This window comes from Galleria mellonella, unplaced genomic scaffold (assembly GCF_026898425.1).
Source record: "Galleria mellonella isolate WM207_F2 unplaced genomic scaffold, CSIRO_AGI_GalMel_v1 utg1217, whole genome shotgun sequence".
NCBI lineage: Eukaryota > Metazoa > Arthropoda > Insecta > Lepidoptera > Pyralidae > Galleria > Galleria mellonella.
Window position 1 is genome coordinate 1,361,891 of NW_026441984.1, and position 7,000 is coordinate 1,368,890.

Sequence of the window (7,000 nt, forward strand, 5' to 3'; positions counted from 1 at the left end):
TTTTTGAAGAACCTCTTACCATAATGGGGGTGGGGGGTGAGAGGGATTGTTTGTAATGGGGAGATTAGTTATAGAGTATTTTGTGATTAGGTATAAAGGTTTAAAATTTTTTACAACACAGTGGGAAAACGAACATGAGGCTCATCTGATGGTAAGTGACTACCGCCACCCATGATCACCCACAACACCATCAGCATTGCAGGTGTGCTGGCGGCCTTTTAAAAAGGAATATGCTCTTTTGAAGGTAATGATGTCGTATCAGTTCGGAAATACTGTTGCTGGAAGTTGATTCCAAAGAGTGGCTCTACGTGGAAGAAAGTGCCTTGAAAAACGCATGGTAGAAGACCGCCACTCGTCCAGATGGTTGGGATGTAATTATTTTTAATGTTTAAAATATTAAAAAACAAAGTACCTACAATATAATGTCAATATGAAAATCACTTTTAAACACACTCACAGCATTCTTGAAAATGCCGTGTTATTTTTAAATTAAAAAACCCAGCCAGGAGTTAACTTGTACATGAAAATGATAAGTATTTGCCAATATTTACATAATCCGTGTTCATGGTAGAAACATGACAGTCGAAATGCACGAAGCTACAGTGCAGGGTAGTGACGTGCCGAGTCGAGTTGACTCGAATACTTGTGGCACTCGAATACTATTTACTAATCGCATGTTCATGTTTTTTTTTTTTTGTTTCGACATATATATATATATATATATATATATATATATATATATGGATATATATATATATATATATATATATATATATATATATATATATATATATATATATATATATATATATATATATATATATATATATATATATATATATATTCGATTCATTAATGATTATCACAATCCTATCTTCTTAGCTAATTGTATTATAAAATTGCAACTAGACATCGATAGACTAATCTATACATAGGAGATATTTAAAAGAAATTGATATGAGAGGTATTCATAAGACTGAAAGTTGCCAAAACAATAACTTTTAGGAATGTTGTCTATCTACCTGTACGTAATTTCGGCGTTTCTACTGAACCAAAGTAGATGCGATTTTTACAGTTGTGTTCATGAAGGTCTAACTTAAAATTAGCAACTTTACTCTTGAATTTAATATCAATATTATCTATAATTAAATGTAAATTCAATGTATTACCTATAATAATTTTATACTGCACTCATGAAACAAAAAGTAGGAATTAGGTTCTAATATGGATCGGTTTACAAATAGTTTGCACTGGCAAGTTGCACTAATATGCATCTATCAGAACAATATGGAACAATCATGTCGCTAGTGTTGCAATTCGAGAGTGCAAAAAGCCTTTATTTCAATATCAATTTATTGGAATTCATTTTAAGAGTGAACCCACTGGTGTATGTTTTATCTTGATTTGTCTACTTTATTAGTTTTCCTATTTTTGCAATACCGCAAGTATTACGAAAAACACGAAATAACGAGAAAAAACCAGTACATACTCGAAAATCGAAAAAGTCCAACTTGGTACATCACTAGCGCAGGGGTCCAGTCAGCAAATTATATTTGGCTCAGTTCCAATGACAAGTGCTCAAAGCTGTACGACCAAAAGGTAACGACTTATGACGGAAAAGTCTTTGAATTCTGTTGCAGTGTTACATTGACACGGTCTATTTTTTATTACCTCATGTACGCTATAAGGTATGACGACCTCAGTGGCGCAGTAGTTAGCACATTGTTTAGCTGTGAGTGAGATCTTGGGTTCGATTCGCGGATGAGACAATTTGTGTACTGTACTTTTCTAAAGTTTGAATCGGACCATTTGCCGTTCCATTATTTCTACCTAGTGGATGACAAGTATAACGAATATGTATTACGATTGTATTTAGTTATTTCTAGTCAATCATACTTTCTTCTGATCTTTCGGTTGTTTATTTTCACAGTAAAATAATTGAAACTAATCAGCTTACGTATAGTGTCTACAATTTATATGTTGATAGAAATATATATATATATATATATATATATATATATATATATATATATATATATATATATATAGATATAGATAGATATATATTCTACTTATTTTACACAACTCCAATTAATACAAACAACTAACGCCATCTATCCACAATAGTATAAAACATAGGGCAAAATTTTTCTTCAAATTATTAAAAAACATTTGGCAAAGACAATATTAATAATATGTAATGTAATGTTAATAAGTACTTTTTAATTAGATTTTTATAAATCACTACATTTGAATAAATTATAAAAAATAAATTAAAAATATTAACTTACATACCTACTTATTATTTTATTTTTATAGATCGATAGTCTTCTTCAATCAATCTATACAAAGCAGAATGCTGACCTGACTGGCTGGATTCAATGGACAGCCAGTCAGGTTAATTAATCAGCATTCTGTCATAATCGACGCACAGCCGAAATCAATAAGTCTAGAATCTTGAAATTTTACACATAGATTCATTATATAGGGTAGGTGTAAAATAAGAAAGGAATTTTAAAACTTCAACTCCTAAGAGAGCGCAACGGGGATTGAACATCTGTATAGAATTTTATCAGTTTAGAAGCTAGAACAGTGAAATGTTAGATTTAGGGTCTTGGTTGGTTGGTAAAACAAAAACTTATGTCTATTAACTTTTGAAGAATTCATTCATAAAGGGGTGAAATAGAGGATGAAAGAATAGAGCGAGCAAAACCGCGAACAAAGGCTGATCAGCCTATATTTATTTCTTTCTTTTGTATTACATATATTAAAAATCACCCATCACAATTATAACACTTCTAAAGTCCTAAAAATTAAGATATTTATGTGACATTAAAAGACATAAAACCAAAGGCAATGGAACTGCAAACACTCGTATAATTCTAATTATCATTCCAGCAAATGGCGCCTTATACATTTATGTATGGCAAAGGAATAAGTTAGCTAACAGCCATGTGGCAGAGCCCCCCTAAATGGTGGGATTCAGGGAGGCTTACGCCCGCTGGTAGGTACCCAATAGAAAAACTAGCGTTATTGAATGGACCTACTGCGCAGGTCGAGTCACGCTTGACGTTTACCGGTTCTGCCTCAGTGTTATATTAGTTTAATCGGGTTGACGACACGCTAAAAATATAACACTCTCATTAGACGCTTTTATAATTGATCGTAACACGACACGACATCGCACGATTTTACCGTCACGACGTAGTAAGAGACGAAAATGTATGCGGTTTAATTAGGACCAATCACTTATTATATAAAAAGGTAAAGAGACATAAGAACTACCAGAGGGAGACTTTGTACAAAAGTTGATTGCTTGGGTACATTTGGTCCCATTCGTGTTTCAACCGTGAAGCAGTCGTGTTTGCATGGCTGTGTTTCGGTTTGGTACAGAGAAATAACACCCGAGTCCTCAGGAATGGCAACTCACGGGGAGTATCATGGGCGAAACAGTATACTCTGTTATGTCCATGGTACTGCTCATGTCTATAGGCGACGGTTACCACTTTCCATCAGGTGGGCTGTCAGCTTGTTTGCCATTCTAAGTTGTAGGCGAAAAAAAAATATATATCATATCGGTTCTTAACTGTCCACTTCTGAACACAAGCCTTCCCCATAACAGGAGTTTTGTCAGTAATTGCCATCTTTTGGCAGACGAGTTCACAAACGCAGTTAGGCTTTTAGTCATTGTAAGGTCGAAATACTACTTGAAAGGGTCTGAGTTTATCGTCAAAACTATGAAAATTATGTTCATCTTTTTTTTGGTCCTTTTTTTTGGCTGTAGAATGAAAAAAATCCCGCGAGAAAACTGGTCAGAGGCCGTAACAGTCACGTTTTAAGAGGGACGCTGCTGCCCATCTCTAAACCATTAAGCCACTTCCATTCGCCTCTGACGACACTCACAGGAAAGGATGGGGTGGCTTATTTTATGCCGGGACTACACAGCGAGGCCGTCATATTGCTTGTAATTTCAAATATCGTAAGAAAGATGTTTACAATATTTCGTTTGCATACATTCTTGCTCTTGTCCTAATATGGGTTACTCATTCTTTGTCACGCTTTGGGAAAATTTTTCAATTTTTCTGTTGCATTACTTCCTTAAAAGGGAACAAATAATTACCATTTCAGCTTTTTCTTTACAATAATTAGTATGGCAAACAAGCTAACGGCCCCCATGATGAAGAGTAGCAATGGTCTCCTAAAAACATAAACAGCACCGTAGACATAACAAAGTAAAGTTCGATGCCCTGAAAACTATGGCCTTATGTCATTATAGCCGTATAGTCTCGGCATAAAATAGGCCATCCATTCCTTTCCCGTGGCTATCGTAACAGGCGACTAAAGATACATAATCGTCGCATCTATCTTAAAACATCACCAGAGCGTAACTGTGGTTGCCAATCCGCCTGCCTAGCGTGGCAACTACTCGCAAAACTCAAATAGCAGGAGCCCTAATATGTTCAGCATTAGACAGTTAACATATGATGATGATGACGGCCTTTTAGTTCCATACTATATTATTTCACTGCCATATCCCAATTTTTAGGAGGGAAAGGGATTATTAGTAATGGAGACTGAGAATCCCATTGCTAGCAATATACCCAACCAGGTCGACCTCCTCGCGGTTTCCCCTGGAAGCTATCATGATTAATTCCAGATGAATTCATCATGATGGGCTAACTGGCCTGTTTTCATCCTCATCAATCATCCTTCACTGGTGTCCTGCCAGCGTATCCCGTTAGCGCAGGCGGGGATACCATTCCATTTTCATTCAATAAAAAATCCCAATTTTTAAAACCAACAACTGTGCAATTGCAGCTGCTTCGCGCCAGATAAACGAGTGAGACAGAGGTACCCAAGCAGGAGACTTTTATACAGTCTATTTGGTAAAAGTATATAAGTAGTATAAGTAGATAAATGTACACATATATCAGTTTTATTTGATCACAGTTGCGTGATCAATTATAATTTACAGTTACATAAATCCTTAATGTAATTTACATTCTGTGACAATATTACCATTTTACGCCACTTCTCCGTGTCGTGGAACAAATGGCCACCTAATAAAATGACGTGGAATGAAATAATTTCAAACCGCATTACAACAATGTGTCAGTGACCTCAGTGTTACCTAGAGCGAGGCGCAGTTTGACCTGCACTGCAATAAACTCTGAGTTTTACTAGAGTTTATAACGCCAAAATGCCTAAATAATTAATGAATTTAGTGCAGTAGTTTTGATAGATGGAAATGGAATTCCAACCGCCTTTGCGCTGTTGGTTTACACTAGCGGGGTATTTATATTTTTTTTTTAATGAATGATAAATGTAATGGCACAGATAATATAACACTTGGTAATGGTAACCCCGCTTGCAATATCAGAGTAGTGAGAGATGATAAGTGAGGATGAAAGCAGGTCAGTTGGCCCAACCAACGAATTTGTCATTTAACCACCATGGTTTCGTGTATTTATATTTTTGAATATCATTTGTGACTAATTTAGGTTTGCCTATCTAAAAAAAAAATTGTTTTGGATTTTAACAAAGAAAATAGCGGATGTAAAAATTTTTAGTTTTGGGTAGTTATATGCCTGTTTGGCCAAGTTTTGTCAAGTTGTTATTATATTTATTTTCAACCAACTTCAATAGGAACAGATTAAAACTAAACTTAGCCAATTTAATTTTAATATCCTCCTTGTTGTTGTTGTATCAGCCATTAACTGTTCACTGCTTAACATAACCTCCCCCATAAGGGGGGTTTTGCCAGTAGTTGCCATGCTTGACAGACGGGTTGGTAATCGCAGTTTGGTTTTTGGTGATGTTTTAAGAGGGACACTGCTGCCCATTCCTCCATCATAAGCATCCTTAGTTGCCTCTTACGACACCCCCGGAAAAGGGAGAAGTGGCCTATTTCATGCCAGAACCTACACAGCTATCTCCTCCTACTGAAGAAGGACTACTTAACTTATCCAAACTTGGCCATTCATGACCAAACTTGACCGTATTAGACTAAAATGGTTAAACTGTACGAAACTCAATTTAAGTGATCAAACTTGACTAAACTTGGCCCAATTTGACCAAACTTGGCCAATTTTGCCAAACTTAGCCAAGTTGAAACAAACTTAGCCTAATTACACCAATCTGGATTTAAACGATAAAGCTTAGCCCAATTTAACCAAACTTTATTAAACTGGTCAAATTTAGCTAAAATTGTTCAAAGTAGTTTAACACAACTGGACTTACACTTATTTGACACTCACCTTAACTGTATTTAAACTGAGTTACGAATCAGTTTAATTTAGTCTAATCAAGACGCATAAAACTTAGAATTTAGTCCAATTTAGAATGTAAAGATTAGAATTGAGTGTTTATTAATTAGAATTACGAGTTTTGAGATTTCAATTGAGATTTAAAAAATTTTGAATCAATAATTGAGAATTTTGAATTGAAAATTCTTTTTTTTTTTTTATTGAACATATTGGAATCATAATTATACAGAACAGTGTACAGTGACGAAATTATCTCTAAAAGGGGTTTTTTTTTCCAGCAAACCCAATATGAGATAAACTGATAGTTTATTCAAAGTTACAGACATGTATGTGAACCAATAACTTCAATGTGAATCTTAAAAATAATTAAATATAATAAATTTACAATTGAAAATACAGATACTTATAAATACAGAAATAAAAATATAACTATATATCAGTAATGTATTATATATACAAATAGATCCATCGAGTACGGAAAGTTAAACCGCTTAGGAAATAATATTGATGCAATAAGTTAAGAATTTAGAGTTTATATTTGAGAATTTAGAAGTTAAAGTTTAGAGTTTAGTAAAATTCAATATATTTAAAGAAAATTGTTAGAAACGGTGTTTTTATATCAAAAATATAAAAATAGAAATACTGAAATTGAAATCACCTCAATTTGAAATTGGTTGACAATAAATGTGACGACTCTTATACGAAAGTGGCATGACAACAAATTTCTTAGACTA